Source organism: Lissotriton helveticus, chromosome 11, assembly GCF_964261635.1.
Source record: "Lissotriton helveticus chromosome 11, aLisHel1.1, whole genome shotgun sequence".
In the NCBI taxonomy this organism is placed as follows: Eukaryota; Metazoa; Chordata; class Amphibia; order Caudata; family Salamandridae; genus Lissotriton; species Lissotriton helveticus.
The window spans coordinates 95,380,982-95,399,133 of NC_136072.1; the positions used below are offsets into that span (position 1 = coordinate 95,380,982).

Here is an 18,152-nt window from a genome sequence, read left to right on the forward strand (position 1 = left end):
GCCAGAAAGCTTTTGACACCCTGAATACTGCACAGCACCTGTGCTCAAGGCCCCTGATTTTCCCAAGATTCTTTTGTGCAGGCAAATGCATGTCTCGGAGCATGGAATAGTGATCATGCTCTCACAGCTAACTGAAGGGGGCCTGGATCAGCCTGTAGCCTTCCTCAGTAGGAGGCCACTTCCCAGGGAACAGCGGTGGAGAGCCAAAGATAGTGAAGTCTTTTTTAAATCAAAATACTAAGGTCTAACAGGGCAGTGTAAGGGTTCCCTGACTCCTGGACCTTTTTGGGGTGTCCCAGGGGTAATTCACCTGGAGCCACTATATATAAAATATTTGGGGGGTTTCCACAATCCGGTGAGACTCTCACGTGATTCAGCAAATTTCTGATGCTCCAGTGAGAGCCAATCAGGAGCGCTGTGGTCAGCACTGGCTTGCAGGATTGGAAAACCATTTAAAAAAAGGGGGGCTAAGTGTCTGTGGTAGGTTGGCTGCGAGCAAGCAGTAGACGCTTCGGCTAACAGTAATATAGATATTTTGCTCTTTCACCTGTATATATCACATAATGTGTGCCTGGCCATTGCTCTATGAGAATAATGTGGCGTAATGTTAGATACTGTGGATAATTCATTCATAGCAGACTTGCCCAGAGCTGCTAGCATCCCCAAACACAAAGAAAGATGTATGAACACAATTATGTTAGTCCTGAGATTTAAAAAAAATATATATAGAGAGATTTCTTTTTTAAATTTGAAAACATCATTTTAGCATCTTCTTCGGATAAAAGTCACCAGCCTTTGGGAAGGGGAGGAAGAAAACAAAACGTTATTTCATCTGCTGGAAATGTCAGGAAAATGCCAAGGAAGCTATAGACCTATTTCTGAGAATCTCTGTTATTTCAGGTACACCCTGTTTTTAAATAAGCTGCCAACTTTTATTGATTTATTTAACTGTGGTGTGCTGCCAGACACACGTCGTTTTACATGTTGTTTCCAAGTAGTCAGATTAACTTTTTATTTTTTATTTTAATTGTGCTTTCACAGTCACAGGATGTAAATATTTATATACATTGTACCGAAAAACAGTTGGAAAACTCAAAATGCACTGAGAACTAGGAAGCAAATTATGTTGTACAAATGAAAATATTGGAATATAAAGGATTGAGAACATATTAAAAAATAAAATGTAATAATAACAAATTATAGATGAGAGAATAAAAATAGTTTCTCAGCATGCAAACTTCTTATAAAACTAAAGCCTAGAAGGGCTAAGAGGGTGGGACCTGACATACGAAACTTCTGGGAGTATTGGATGTGATTCTGAATGACTGGCAGTGGTGGCCTCACTAAATCATCCAATCGGTGGTAGCGACGGAGGTATGTACAAAGGACAGGGACTTAATCAACACAAGCTTATGACCCTCATTTACTGAGAATTCTTTGTTCATGGGAAAACATTGCAATCCCCAATCCCTATCATGAACAGGGTTGAGTGGGTTACCGTCACCTGTCAACAAAGGGTAGACACACGCTGATCCATTCAGTGCAGTGTGTGTGCAGCTCCGGACATCTAAGGGCATCACAGACCTGTTGTTGTTCGATCTTGTGTGGCTGAATGCCACTTGTCCCTCCAAGAAGTTGGACGCCGACAGAGGCAGGTCGTGTAACTAGTTAGCATGGCGTAATCTCGTTCGCTATCGGAATGAACTAGACAAATCGCTCCAGCATCTAAGAACGACAATGTGCACCACCACCCACAGAATGGAGAAAGAGCTATCAATCTGTCAAATCCTTTCCATGTCCAGGCCAGGTGAGGGTTCCTGTGTTGAGTCAAATTAAGCAGAAAGCTCCACTCCTGGAGGCGCACTTCCATCAATTCCTTTAAATTTCAGCTTTGCAATCATACTCCACCTTTAACCCAAAGACTTTTGTTTCTTGGAAGCTGCTTGGCGGGTCATGGGAATAATGCAGCGGGATCACTAGTCGGCATCGTTTCTGGTGAGAACTAATACAGTATCTGATCATCTTAGAACCTCTGACTTTCATTCTTAATTAATGAAAACATTCTTGACAAATGCTTTTGCTTTGGTTCATTTTGCGCCGGTCCAACAATTTCACCTCTAGAGGCACAATATGAATGCCCCTGCATGTCCTTCTTAATCATGGCCACAGTTCCGAAAACCAACACAATAGAACCAGAGTCCTATCCCATTATTCCTAGCTGAAGAATTCAGGTGACTGGCCTGCTTTGAACACTCGAATTTTTTTTAAGTAAATGATCCGGAGCCCCAGGACACTCAGTCAAGAGCATCAAGGGTGCACAGAGAGGCAAGGTCTGGGACAGGCGGTAGCTTGACCCCATGGCAGACCACCAGCTCAATCCCAAGATCCAACTACAAACTTTGTAACTGCAGCACCTTTAATATAAGCTTTGGGAGCTGATGAAACTCTAGGGGCTCCCCTTGCCAGCCTGCACTGTCTTTAAAACCAGCTGCATCATTTACAACGCCATCACAATTGGTGTCACTGACTATCTCGCAGACAAATCCACCATCTCTTATGGTTCTTGGCACACCTGCAGCAAGGACACTATCAAACTGCAGACTAAGACGTGTAAAAAGAAAAAAAAGACAGCAGGCCTTTTCCATCAATGGATCCAGGAACTGAAGCAACACCCTATTATCCATCAGGACTGTCCAAACACTGCTCAAGCAAGTTTCGGAAAGAGGTGAAGACTCACCTCTTTAGAGAAAACTACATCACAAATCATTAACTGTCCACAACCCAGCTTCCTCTCCTATTACTCTCTGCCTTTATGCTTGTCTTTGACCATGTACGGTGGTCTGCTGCCTTTTGACAGGGCTCACAAGTTGTAGCCATCGTGGTAAATGTCTCTGTCGCCATCATAACCAGCAAACATGCTTATCTTGCAGACAAGGTCACCATTTGGTAGATGTCCCTGCGGATGTACTTCGGCAGGCAAAGAGCAAGTTATCATCTGGCAAGGTGAAGAGCTTTGCAGTTTAGGTCCTGCTTTAGTGCTGCTCAATGACTAGTCTTCCTGCCTTTACCTCTCTGATTGCACCCTTGTTTCATCTAAGGGTGAACAGACCTGAGGCCATACTCCAGCAGAGTGAGAGATGTCTCTGCAATTTTTTTAAGTGAGGGAGAGGCGGTCTCCTTTCCTTTTGGTGGTTCCCCTAGTCCACTGCCAGTGGTGACGCCTTCATAGAAACAGACACATATATGGGAACTGTTTATTGATGGCTGCGAATGAGTATGAACAATTTACTTTCTGATTAGTAATTGAACCCAATAGAGAATACAATGAGCACAAGGAGATAGCATTGTTCTCAAGGTGGCAGCATTTTCATCCTCATAGCAGGATGCTGTACCCACAAATTTTCTTTTCAGAGTTATATTACAGCTTCTCGTCGATCAAACTATCATTGCTGCTTTAAATGGCTGAACATTAAAGTCTCATTTAAAGATGTCAAAGGTCTAAAATGACATATTCTGATGAAGAACCCGATGTAGAGGAAAATCAGAACCCGAGGGGTCAGCATATCCAGGGTGATGCTCAGCTAGAAGATTTCTTACAACGCATCAGGACAAACCTTGCTTTCCAAGATACCGTCCCTCCTTGGATGAAGACTAATTTTTTCAACAGTATTAGAGAAAGGAACTTGGTTGTCTGAAGGATATGGACCACCCAGTGTTCCCTGGTTTTTGGGACAGATGTTATCCTCTTCCAAACTTTTGGGAGGACTTTCCTCCTATAGTTACAATATACTCCATAATGGCTGGACTATCTTCTCAAAGAACCATCATCTCATGGGAAGCTGTTCCTTTAGACTTAGTGGACAAGAGAGCAGATTAAGATGTTAATAGAATTTTTGCTTCCTTACATTTTGCAGTCAGAGTCAGCAGTTGTGCCACATACAGTTAAAATGCTTCTAAGCCACTTTAAAGCTTTGTCTTAAGAGATGCAATCTAGTGAAGACTGTCACTAGTAGCAAAATTACACTCGTAAAATTACAAGTAGAAAAATTTCACTTGTAGTTTCTGAATACCAAAACAGCAGTAAGGTTACCACAACAAGTGACAAGTAGACAAAAGTGCAAGTTTACTTTCTGGATCAGGCCATATGAGTGCAATTTTACTACTAGTAATTTTACAAGTGTAAGTTTACTAGTAGTAAAATTCCACTTGCAGTTTGTGAATACCAAAAAGTAGTAAAGTTGCTACAAGTGTAAACTTACTCAAAAGTGTAAGTTTACATTTGTGAATCAGGACCTGTATGTATCCGCCCTTTGCTAAGGAACAGCAAGACTGCTTTATACCACATATATTTTTTGGCTTCCTTTATGTGGCTGGCGCGGCCTCTGGTTCCTTGAAAGTTGTTCAATGCTACATTTGGTCGAGAACACTGTGAGAGGATACTTCCCAAAACAGTTTCCTACTCCACCAGACTCTCACTGGATCCGGAACTAACATCTTTCATGCAAAATTGGTAGACCTGGTCAAATGCTTGGCTCAGGTTTGGATGTTGGTGGCACCAGTTTGAGCTCCTGAAAGAGGTGCAGTATTTGGAGTGTATTGGTATTTTGTCTTGTCATTCTCTTCAAAAAGCATGAACAATGCCTTTCCTGGGCAGATCAGGTACTGGGTAACTATTCAACCTTATTTATCATGAAAAAGAATTCAGGAGACTTCAGTCCCATTTTATACTTTAAGGAAATGAATCACTTCCTTCTAGAAGTACTATTCAAGATCGTTACTTCCAACCAAGCCTCCCCTGGTAGCAATATGAGACTATTTTGCCTCACTGGATCTGTTTGATACATGCTTGCAGATTCCAGGCAACCCAAGATCTCAGAAGTATCTAAGATGATGTGTTCTCCACTGTCATTATCAGTTTCAAGTCATCCCATTTATTTTGGCCTTGGCATCTCTGGATGTTATGCTGCATTCTAGGGGTATCTGGCATTTACCCTACATATACAATTGGTTTTTTTTTTTTTATTATTTCTCCAAGGGTATCGAGGTCATTCACCAGGCATATGCGGTCCTGCATTGACATAGATTTCTTTAGAATCTTGACAAAGCTCCTTGGGGCATGATTTTTTTCTTCCTTTAATGGATGCTAAGGCCACCTCTGGCTCTTCAATGTAATTTCCATTGAAGTCAATGGAAACTCCATGACGAGCTTGGCTCGTCATGAGCGTCGAAGGGGTTAAGGAAGAGGAAACTTTTCTCTGATTTTTCCTCATTACTAAGACTGCCTCAATCTTTGGCACCGGATTGTCTACATGTGCAGGGTGAGATACCCGATTGTCTTATGGTGGTCCCCTGGTCCACTGCTTTACCATCTCTTTCATCACTGAAATGAGGAGGAGAGTTGTTTTGTCCCCGCATTTTGAATTGGCAGTAGGAGTGAGTTGTAATCATGGTTAGTCTGCACTCGCATATATTCTATGTGACTAATATAGGAAAAGAAGAAAGAGGAATACAAAATGTTTAAGTATCCTCATGACTAACACAAATCTGTGTTCTTGGGAAATGTAACTGACAAAAGTGTGCATTAACTCTTTGTTAAGAGATAAACTAAAAGTGTTTGCTAATTTATTTAATATTACACTCTTGACAGTAATATTTTAAGATGCCATTTATAACTGCTGAGGTATATATTGAAAATTCGGCTTATTTGCTTGTAGGAGGGCACACATAATGTAACCTGTGTATTGTTGATTTAGCCTACCTGTAGACCTGAAATGCATTTCCAATCCATTTTTCAGCTAACGTTTGCAATTGCATTGAGAGCAGTGCAGGGATTGGCCTGAGCAAACTGCTCTGATGCTCTGCTCAGGACAGGGAGTCTGTGCTGTTTATCAAGCCCAGCTGTTTAATACAGCAAAGTTGAAGAAACCTAAGTGCGCATGTATGCTTGACGCCTGAGACGGCCGGCCAAACACACATGCGCACTTAAAGTGTAGGAACCTGTCCTTCTCCACTCTCCCATGGCTCTGGGCCCGCCTCTCCCTGCACACGCTGGCTGAGTCAGCCGGTGAAAAATAAAACTATAGTAAAATATTGTTTTATTTTTCACCTGCTGGCTGTCAGCCAGAGGGGCGACGCTCCTCCGCCATTGCGTAGGAGCCGCCGCTGAGCATGGTCTCATTTTATCGGGCTCCCAGTGTGAATAATGCAGATTTTGAAGCATTTCATTAGAGACTTAGCCATACATATTCTGTGTGCAGGATGAGGCTATGTAAGGGTTGTAATGGAGAATCCTAGAATTTGGAATGATTAAGCTCGCCACTCAGTAACCGGGCCATTTTCCGACACGTGCAATCATGTACGTAATTTAGGTGCCGTCCGGAGTTGGAGCTGCAACTCCTGGCTTGCCCCTTGTTGTCACACTGCCTTTGTGACCACTGGCCTCAGAGGTGGCATAATCAGTGCCAGAAAACAGTAGCAGATCTGTCTTATGGACGTCGGTTGGGCTCCATTGGCTTTGCTTTGTGTGTATGTTTTATTACACAAATAGTAAAAAATATTATATAAGTCACTATTAGTATAATAAAAAAAATAGAGCGCAAATAGCTGGTATATGACCTTCCCTGGTAGCTGAGGTAATTGTATATTGCGTGCAGGCTTTCGGGTGAGAGTGTGTTAACGTGAGAGAGAGTGTGTACGTGTGAACGTGTGTGTATATGTAAGCATGCATTTGAGTAAACATGTGAAGGTTGCAGGGTGTGTGATGCCACTTCTGCTAACCCCTTTTGAACCGCTTTGGCCCCCATAAGTGTGGCAGGGTATGCTCGGACGTGAATCCCTTGCTCACTTTGCCACTGGATTCAAGGAAGCTGGGCTGAAGACGGCTGTAATGCCAGAAACTGGTCCTCGGAAGCTTGTTTCCGGTCCAGGAAAGGCATGGCTTGGCAGTTCGGGCTGGACTGTTCCCATGAGGCACAGGGTCAGACTGATTTGCATATGGCCATGTCTGAACTGGGGTGGCAAAGTGGGCTAAAGAACGGTGATGGATTAAACCCAGATCTTTTGACTGGGTGTGAGTGTTTGATTGGTTCAGATGCTCCGTCCATCACCACCCCCTTTTGAACCACTTCTGCTACCCTTAGCATTGTGGTGAATTGACTGACTCAATGCGCAAAATAGGGCCTTTTTTCTAAAGCTACCATAAGCTTCTTGCACTAGCTTCAACTTTGCATTTGCAGTCAAGGCATCACTTTCTTTCCCATTACAACCAATTAATTGCACGGCCAAGAATTTGCACTAATCTATTTAGGGTACCTTTGGCAGCACTGTACTAACGCGTGAAGAAATCCATTAAAGCAAATATTCGCAAAATATGCAACTACCCTTTATGCGTGTTTAACTGTTTTATTTCCTAGTACAAGTGCACGCTGATGTGCTCCTAAAATAAAACGCAGAGAAAAACAAAAACGTTAATACGAGCTGTTTTTCACTTTGACGCTTTCCCATTGTTCTTCACAAGCCAGACCTATTTGCTTTGCTAAGGCTTTTTTATTTTCCATACCATTGCAAGTTTTTCATTGTATCGGAAAAAAGAGCCTTTAGGTATACCATTTCTATGTGTTTTGTCATAAACTATCATAGTGGGAAAAAGACGAACTCTTCTAGTGTGCTGTTACAAGGGTCAGAGGTGTTTGATAATGTTCCTACGGTCACCTGACTGCTGGCCAGGAACACAAGCCTTGCAGCATGTAAGAATGACAAGGGCCTTTAAGGGAAGTGGAAGTGCAAAATGAAACATGCAGAACATTTCCCCAATTTAATTTTTTTTCGATACACAATTTACAAGCTTGAAAAGAAAGACCAGTATTTACAATGTGATAAATGCTTTTGAAGTAGGTATTGATTATAAAATAAATGTTGCGCTGGCCAGTGTCACTTCGGGCTTCGTTTGTAATTAGCTGGGGCTCCAGATCGTTTTTTGCTTAGGATGCCTTCACTGGGGCTCATTTCTAGATTATAAAGTGTTAATCATGTGACGGATATTGTGTGCTCTGGGGCCATGCTGACATGGCTAGGTCTTAGGCAGCGAGTGAGCTGAGCTTTCCCCGCTGTGGCAGGAGCACCCAAGTACCAACATGCATTTTTTTTTTTTAGAAAAAATATATTCAGCAGCTAAAAAAATGTAGAGCTCTTTAAGAAACAGTAATAGCATGTGTACAAGAGTGAGAACTTGATATGGCTCAAGCATTACAAAGATTAGCACGTTTTATGATGTCAAAGTAACAAAGGAGCATAAACAATGATAAGAAAGTGTATTTAATGTACTGCCATTTTTTCAAAAGGTGGCCTGGAAACTACAATGAATACCATATGAAGTGGAGAATATGTGACAATACAACGCAAACAATTACAACGCATGCCTTTACAACGCAGTTTTTACATCGCAGCTACCTTTACAACGCATGATTTTACAATGCATGCCATTACAACGGATACCATTACAACGCATAATCCTTTTAGGGTAACAGTGGGGTAAGTTAGGGGAGTATAGTGTGGAGGTAAAATTACTATTCCCACTCCAGAGGGTGCAACAGTAAGGTAAGTGTTGGATAGTGTAGGGGTAAAAATTACTATTCCCATTCCAGTGAGCGCAACAGTAGGGTAAGTGTTGGATAGTGTAGGGGTACAAATTACTATTCCCATGTACCCCCAAACGCATACCCACCCTAAAACAAAAAAACCTCCATTACTTACCTTATAATGCGTTGTAATGGCATGTGTTGTAGTGACATGCGTTGTAATGCCTGCGTTGTAATGGCATGCAATGTAAATGCCGTCGCGTCGTAATGACTGCATTGTAAAGGTAGTGCGTTGCAATGACTCATTGTTTCCTGAAGTGAAGCCATTGTAGAAACTCTGCACTGGAGCAGGACACCAGCTGAGGCCCCAAAATTGCCTGTATGAATTGTTGTTCTGCACCTGAGACATTTGTTTCCCAGTTTCCTGATAAAACATTGACATTTGACGTTTAAAGGAGAAATGTCGAATGGTACTGCCCAAATGATTGTTTGATACATGATCAAACATCGATTGTAGTCCTGGATATTGAGGCTATGAATATTGTGATACAAGATTATCATGGACCTCCTGCTAACGCTGTAAAAGACTTCATCCCACTACTTCTACCACTCTGGACCAAAATTATCAACAGTTCACTTCAACAAGGACGCATCCTCGACTCCCTCAAAGTTGGACAAGTCACACCTATACTCAAGAAACCAACAGCTGACCCTACTGACCTAAACAATTATCGTCCTATTACCAACATTCCCACCCTTGCCAAACTGTTGGAAAAATGCGTCCAACTCCAATTAACGAAACACATTGATCGGTTTGACCTCTTCAACCCTCACCAATCAGGCTTCCGAGCAGGACACAGTACTGAAACTGCTATGACACACATAATTGATGACGCCCTTCAAATCCTAGATCAGAACGATTCCTGCCTCCTCATCCTTCTTGATCTCTCCTCAGCATTTGACACTGTCAAACACGAGAACTTACTGGAGCTATTAAACAACAGAATGGGTCTATCTGGGACTGTTCTCAAATGGTTCACCTCCTTTCTGCATAACAGGTCTCAGAAATTCAAGAGCAACAACCTGATGTCTTCACCAGTGCCTGTAACATTAGGCGTCCCTCAAGGATCTTCCCTATCGCCAACATTGTTCAACCTGGTCATGGAACCTCTCACCACCTTGTTACAAGCATCTAATGTACACTTTCACATGTACGCTGACGACACCCAACTATATTTGAAATTACAATCCCCCAAAGACATCAAACTGCTAAACTCAACGCTCAGAAACACCCAATCATGGCTTGCCAATAATCACCTCAAACTCAATGCACTGAAAACTGAGTTCCTCCTGATCTCACCTCCCGCGAAAAGCTCCACCACTCAAACCTGGCTTAAGCACCTAACTGCACTCAATATCCAACCGACCATCGTGGACTCAGCAAAATCTTTAGGCATAACACTTGACGCAAATCTCAACATGCAACAGCATATCAGCAAGGCAACTAAGGGAGCTAACTTCCAAATCAATACTTTGAGGAAACTTAAACCTTTTCTCCCAGCCAAGGACCTCCAAACTGCACTACAAGCCCTAGTCATGCCGCGCTTAGACTACGGTAGCGTCGCCCTCTGCGGACTCCCTCTTTCTACAACTGCGCCTCTGAGAGCCTCTATGAACGCTGCAGCGAGACTTATCACTGGATCAAAAAAACACTCGCATATTTCACCTGACCTAAAATCCTTAAACTTGCTGCCTTTTGAGGCCAGAATACATCTGAAAATTGCGTGCATGACTCAAAGGTCTATACACCACAGCTCACCTGGCTACCTCGTTCAGAAACTGACAATTTCAGGTGACTCAAGAAACACAAGAAGCACAAAGAATCTTCTTCTGAAAACCTTGTAGATTCCGGAAGGAAAAAACATGCATGGCAAAGGAACACCGAGGCAGCGGCAGAAGAGCATCAAAACGGCCAGCAGAGTTAGGTACGTCTTTTTTATTTCATTTATATTATTCCCCCCCCCCCACTTTATATGGCAGCAGTCGTCACTGGTGCCTATTCCCTCATGGGCAGCAAACCCCAAGCTGCACATTCCTTTGGCCGTGCGTGGCAAGGTGTTGACCACAGAGCATGGCCCAACTCCCTTGGGAAGCCGATCCCCACCACACACGGACCGCAGGTGTGAGCAGCAGGGTCTTGGTTGCATGGCCTAGCCCGCTGCCAGGTCATTTGCTAAATCTCCTGTGGGTGGGTTTCTGCTAACCTCCCCAGTCAAGCAGCGCCAACAAAAAATATGAAACAAAAATTTTAAATGTGTGGTGGATACCACACATTTTAAATTTTTGTTTCATATTTTTTGTTACTGCCACAAGCAGCCCTCCAAGGTAGGTACCGTGGGATGGTGCAAGCTTCACTTTTTAACACTTCCACAGTCTTGTGGCCCGGGGATGGCCTCGCTGGGTCCAGAGGGTGTACTGAGGGGCCAGCAAAGTAAAATTATTTGTTTTATGATCTGGCCCACAGAGGGGGTGCTTCTAATGCCCCCTCCCACAACGGTCAAGAGGTCAGGGTACCCCTACCCTGTCAACTTATACATTATTGTTTTTCAAAACTCAGGACAACAGGGAAGAGTACATAAGTCTTAAAATGGGGACTGCAGCATTCCTGTTGATGCTGCGGCCAACCAATCAGATAGCTCAGTACCAAGGGGCCAATGGGGACGATGGGAAAAAGCCCTCTTGGACAATCAGAATGCTCTGTTTTTAAAATTTGGTGTACTGTGGGAGTATCTGACTGTAGGAAGGTGGATATCTGACTATGGTTACCCCCAAACTTTTTGCCAAGTGTTTAGCTGGTTTTTGACTTAGTTGGCCTGGGATCCTGCTATTCAGGGCCCCAGGCTAATTGCTCTCTCCTTAAAATGGACTCCATGTACCTTAAGTACATACACAATTGGAACTGGTTCACCTTATTGGCCCCTGTAACAGTGTACCCTAGGTACACAGGGCATAGGTGCTTCCAAGGCCTACCAGGGGCTGCAGCATGTATTATTCCACCCCTGGCCTGGCCTCCATATTTGACACAACTGGCTGATCACTCAGCTAGGGTAAGTCGGTGTAATCACCCCTTACTTAGGTATAGTATGTCTATATCTACCTTAAAATGGACACATATGTTCCTATCAGCCACTCCTATGCAAGGCCTCATCAATCCTGGAGGCAGAGTGCTTGGAAATATGTGAGATGGTGCTATAGCATGAGCTGAGCCTGTCTGCAGATTTCGGAACCTTGTCCTTTAGCTGTTCCATGATACTGCCATACCATATACTCTTAAGTGCATTATGAACCTCGCGGTTAAATGCTATCTTTGGTTTGGCTTTATCAAAACATGTCGAGTAAGGTGTCATACGAATTGGAATACTACCCCCTCGCCAGTTCTGGCGACGGGGGTAGCATTCCACCCTTCTAGAGGGACACGACATGTACATAACCTGAAACCCGGGTAAAGTTAAACATGAGCCTCAGCCTCACAAAATGGATGCTGCCACCACAGGCACAAGTCTGACCTCCTGCTGCTGGGAGTCCTTCCAGAGAGGGAGGCTTGGACAAAGGGTTTCCTGCCTTGGAAGGTGCTAGCACCACCCCAGACAGGATTTTGTGTATTGGGTAGGACAGGGCTGAATAGAATGAGACATGCCTGGGGCACACAAAGTGTCCCTGTGCATAAGCCAGTCCAAACTGGTGCTGGGGCTTCCCAGCCCCAGTCCTGGCGCGGAGATGGACAAAGGAAAGGGGGTGTAACCACCCCCCTTCCTGGTCCCACCCAGAGGAGGGACCTAGCAGATAATCTGGCCCCCAGATTTGGAATAAGAGTAGGAGCTGTGTCCCAAGCCTTCAGATCATCCTGAACTTGACTTGAAACTAAGAAGAAAACTGGACTTCGACATTCTGCTGCACAGAAGACTGAAGAGAATCTCCCTTGTGGCCAAGGAGTGACCACCCTGTGAATACAGGCACCAACCAGCAACTCGACGTCTGCTTTGCCGCTGCCTCCCGCCGGAGCCCGAGCCCAGAGCCCAACAAGACCTAGATTCCCAGACATCTTACAGCCCGATCCACAGTCCCTGAAAAGAAGAGACCCGTGGAGGCATCGAGAGACGTGGGACCGGCCATCTTGAAAGACCCCCGAGAAGCTGACTGCGCAGCACCCGAGGCTTCCTCAATGCTGTGCTTTGGGGTTTGAAAAGTCCCACTACCGAGCAGCATTTGCACTGAAGATCAGCCCCCCAGCATCTCCACGATCTGCGTGGGGCCCTTTTGCACTTTGCCACTCAACGCGCCATCCCGGCCACTTGCCACGTGGCTAGCGGCCATCTTGGTGACGAAACCTACAAACAACACTGCTGGTCTGGTTGCTCCAGACTAGCCCTCTCTCCCCTGAAAAGGAGCACCCACTCTGACCTTGCTGGTTCGAGTAACAAGCTTTCTTTACTTCCTGTGTGGCTTGCATTAGCCAAGGCTGTTCGTTCCAATCAAGTTGCCGACACCGCCATCAACTAGAACATTTGTGGGACATCTTGTGACCGACTCCTGGATGTCCTCGACCTCTTCGTGTCCACGTGGCTGCGGAGACTAGCTACACCTCTTCATCTGTTTGCACCCAACATCGCCTGGTTCCATCCTGGTTCCACTGTAGTCACTGGCTAGTGACTTTGAACATTGTCCAATCTGCTTTCAGGTCTTCACATCTTCAGATCCACCGGAACTCTCCTCGACGACCCGCCTGCAGCATCTTCATCTTCAGGCACCATCGACCTGCGTGACGAAACCCGACACTACTTTGCACCTGTTCACCCGCTTCCTGTGGGTGAGGTAACTCATCAACGCCGGTGTTCCTACACTGGTACACACCTCTTGTGTCTAGGTCTAAAGTTTTGTCCTTCTAGGTCAGTCGGAAGGTTCCTTAAACAGTAACTTTATAACTTTTACGCACCATTGACATTGCATTGGTGCATGCGTGTGCTTTAAGCGCTGCACCCGAGTCCCGCGGGCCTTTCCCAACTTCTTCACTGTTAGTCCCGAACAGCTCCAGCGATTTCCCAGGCCCTAGGCCTACTTCCTTTCCGATTGGTGGTTCTTATACCACTATTTTAGTATATGGTTTAGGTGGCCCCTAGGGCTCATCCATATTGTGCAACTTTTGTATATTTAAACTGTGCTTTGTTTTAACGCATTTGCTTCTGTGCTCATAAAGAGTATAGGGGATATTTGCAGTAAATAAATATATATATATATATATTTTCAATATATATCTGTGTGGTGTCCTTTCATTTGGTATTCAAGGGGATTGTGTATGGTAAAACAGCTTGCTTCACATGCCTTTACAGAGTTTAGCCTAAGACTGCTTTGTCCATGCTACTAGGATAGCTGGTCTATAAGGTTGACTTACAACCAATCCTCATAAGGGTTGCTTGGCATGGTACAAGGTGATCACTAGAACTAGTGAGCATCATATACCAGGCCAACTTCTCACACTGACCCCCAGGAGAATGTGGGGCAAGCCACAAAGGGACCCCTGTTAATTGGGTGGTCGCAACATAGACAATATTTTATGGTACATCAAACACACAATAGGTGATGGGAGAAATTCTTGTAATAAATCTAAATACTGGAATCCGCTTTCTAAATACTTGAATTCACTTGTGGTCGCATCATTCTTTTACCACCATGGTATCTCAGTCTGGACCTAGCCATATGCAAATCGGTCTTGTCCCTGCTTCGATAAGAACAGGCTGAGTACCACCATTGGAGTCAATAATGAGCAGAAGTAAAATGGTCACCACGTTTAGGGCTGTACACACGTCAAGGAGCATTAGTTTGTACTCTCTGGATCTCAGTGAGGCATAAGATCGACAGACCTGCATGGAGAGTGTTACAATACTTCAGACCGGACATAACCACCACAAGTTTAGAAGCAATTTTCTGTGAGCAATATAAAAATGCTGTGATCCCTTTCAGTTGTCCAACGTGGAAGATTGTGGTTCTGTAGACTGCATTTAATTGTGGAGAGGTCAGAGATGTCTATTGCAGATCAAACAGAGGTTGCATGTTTGGTTCACCAGGGTAAGGGGAGAGCCAGCAAATCCTTGGGTCAAGGGACAGAGACAGAGGGTAGGATGAAAAGTCAAAGAGAAGAACTCCAGTCATTTCCCCTTTAAGTCATAGTTGGTTATTTTGCATCACTTTTGCAAGAGACAATAGAATAATGTGAGGAACTTGCTAGGGCTTTCTTTGGGCTGTGGGTGGAGTTGTGTGTCATCAGTGTATATTTGGCCATTAATCCTACGGGAGTCAAGTACGATTGCCAAGGAGGCCACAGAGGCATTAAATAGGATGGGAAAGAAATCAGAGTCTTGGGAAACACCATGGTGGATGTTGGTGAGAAAAAGGTGCCCAATTATTCTTGATGCATATGGTTTTCAGGAAGGAGGGGATCCACACCAAAGCAATGCTTCCAATACCAGCAAAGGTTGCAAACAGGTTGATAAGTATCTGGTGGTTAATGATGTCAAAGGCAGGAGATCAAGCAGTAAATGTACAAAGGGGTGACCACAGTCTCAGGCAGAAAGGAACTAATTTTTGATGTTTAAGAGAGTGGTTTCTGTGCTTCATTGCAGTCTGAATCCAGACTGTAAGTCGCTGCAGAGTCCGTTGGGCGACAAATGGGAGGTGAATGTGTGTGAGACCACAGTTTTAAGAACATTAGCAGACATGTGAGGCTGAATATAAATCTGTTGCAGGATCTATAGCTGGATAACAAGGGAGTGGGACTTTAATGGCTGGTAGAGCCCGCTACAGAGAGCTCTAAGACTCCTAGACCATTCTGTCCCTAGAGGGCAGAATGTTCTAATTTGTAGAACAAAGGCCTCATGGAGCCCAAGAGGATATAAATCCTCTCGGGCTGTGTGAGGCCTTTTGTTCACCGCAACAGTTGTGAACAACAACATTGGAATGTTGGAACTCGAGGTTTCTACAGGTTTTTAGAAGCCCGGGGCACTTCATTGTTTTCAATGGGCTTCCAATATTCTAATATGCATTTCTTTAAAATGGAGGTGATGGCATGATTACAGGTCCGTCTGATATTCCTACTTGCTAAGGAGCTGTTTATTTTGTTTTTGATGATTAATAACAAAGCCAGGAGTTTAAAACTGATGACTTTGCTTTTGGAGTTGGCAGGATCCCAGGACAGAGTGGTGACAGTGGTCCGGATGTTCTTGACTTCTGATTCCATGGCAGGCACAAAATCTCGTAAAACGTGATCGCTGCTGAGGGTGGGAAAACAATTACAATATACTTGGGACACAAGGGAGCAGGAATGGCGGCGGCTATTGAGCTGTTTGGATGGGGAGCGATAATTACTGCGCTCCACTATCTGGTACTCACCAGTCTTAAATACAGTTTCTTGCTAACAACATTGCATGGATTTAACTACAGCCGGGACGGAAGTAAAACCGGCGGAGAGCTTTTCTCAACGTTTTTGTTAAGCTCTGAAGAAGTCTAGGGTAACTCCCTGACGAAACACGTGTTGGCTGGGCACCAAGAATAAACCTTAACGGGAAGAATACTTCAATCAACATTTCTCATTCTGTGTTTTTGTGTTGTGGTTTTCTAACTATGTATAGTATTCATACTATCAACAAAAGACGTGTGCACAGAGCCTTTGTATTTAATACTTGGGAGTAATCTCTGGTAATAGTGAATTAGGCTCATAGAGAGTCCATTTTGTTGGAGAAGAATGACATGATGTTGTAGCAGAAGTCAGAAGCGGGAGCAGCAGCTTTTTAAGGCCTCTGTTAGATCCAAGGGGCATATTAGGAAGGGCAGTATTGCCGCTTTAGCTGCACTTTTTGCCGCTAAAGCGGCAATATTTTTATCGGCCTATCAGCAAGCTGCCGCTAACAACTGTTAGCGCCAGATTTATGGCGAAAGCGACCGTTTTGTGCGCCGCTTTGCATGTCAGCGATATTTATCGCTAATGACATGCAAAGGAGGCGTTCCCAACTTGAAAGCGACTGAAAGCAGTCGCAAACACACCTTCCGCCTATTACCAAGGCCCGCAAAGCAATAAAAAAACGCACGCTAACCACGTTTATCGCTGGATTTTAACACCTGCTACAATCCTGATTTAGCCATTGTTTTCTATGGGAGGTGGATTCTACGGCTGAAACCTCACCTGCCTATTAGCGACCTTTTCCTTAGTGATGGGAATTCATCGCTGGGATTCCCGCGTTATTGCGGGAGAATCGCCGCTATAGCTGGTTTATTATCGCCTTGGAGATAAACGTTGATAATAACGTTTATCTCTGCAATGTAAACCAGCGATAAAACATACAGCTAGGCGTGCTTTGCGATAATCATCACAATTCCTTGCTAATATTCCTTTGCCTTTGTGCATGCATATTTGTGGTTTCTGGTGTGAACACAGCAAGCTGTATGGTCTGAGGGGGTTAAGATTTAAGCCATTGCCTTTCTAAAACTCAACATTGCCTTTTCATTTGGTGCAACATTGTAGGTATGCCAGTTACTGGATTTTGTGGGACAGTGGTTCCTAACTGACCAACATACAAGTGGCCACGGTCACAAGTTTGGTCATCTTTCCTCAATTTCTCAGAGTTTTTCCTTTTAATTAATTTCAACTAAACATTCGTCTTTTAGAATTAAATAATCCTAAACGAGGAAGAACCCAATAGGGTTTACAATTCATTGAGGATATATATATACTACCTAAGATTAAAAATAATGAAAATTTACCAAAGATCAATTAATTCTATAAGAAAAGTGTTTAAATGCAATGAAGAAAAGGAAAAAGCTTTCAGAAAATCGTTAAAGAGGGATTTACTCTGAAAGCTTAAAAAAATAAAAAAATTAAGCATTTTTAGAGATGACATGCAAGATTACACCTGAACAAAAAGATGATTCCGACTGAAGTTGATATGAAGATATCTGTCAGACCTGTGCATCCTTAAGCCAGCCCCAAAAACATATTTTCCACGTACCCTTAATTTTTGGTGGAGGATTCACACTCTCGGATCTTGCGGCCACATGCATCAACCTATTTAGGAAGTGCAAACGGTGCGAATCGGTAAATTCGGCCGTTTGCGATTCCTAAATAAGTTTTTGGGATGCATCATACATTTTTGTGAAAATTGCTATTTTTAACGATTTCCAAAAATGCGATTGCTTTTAAGGAATCGCAAATGTGCGATTCCTTAAAAGCAATGCATGATTGTTTTTCAAATTGCGAATTAGCAATTAGGGGGTGCAAATTACCACGAGGTTGAACCTCGTGGTAATTTGCAAAAAGTTATGGAAATGCTCAAAAATGCATTTTTTAAACTTTCATGTTACAGACACACATGTCCTTAGGACATGTGTGTGTGAAACATGCACTTTAAAATACATTTCAGGGGTGCAGGGGGGGGTCCTTTGGACCCCCCTCTGCACCCTTGCAATGCATCAACAAATTGCGAATTGCAAAAAAAAAAATGGAAAACGGCATTGATTCCTATGGGCCTC

The 18,152-nt window shown here is 43.8% G+C and overlaps 1 protein-coding gene and 1 pseudogene across 1 annotated transcript in view; both read right to left on the reverse strand.

Moving 5' to 3' along the window:
- SPATA16 (spermatogenesis associated 16) overlaps positions 1-18,152 on the reverse strand; it is a 476,121-nt gene that overhangs the window by 285,933 nt on the left and 172,036 nt on the right. The gene's annotated exons all lie outside the window — the stretch shown is intronic.
- LOC144793394 (18S ribosomal RNA) lies at positions 1,216-2,507 on the reverse strand (annotated as a pseudogene).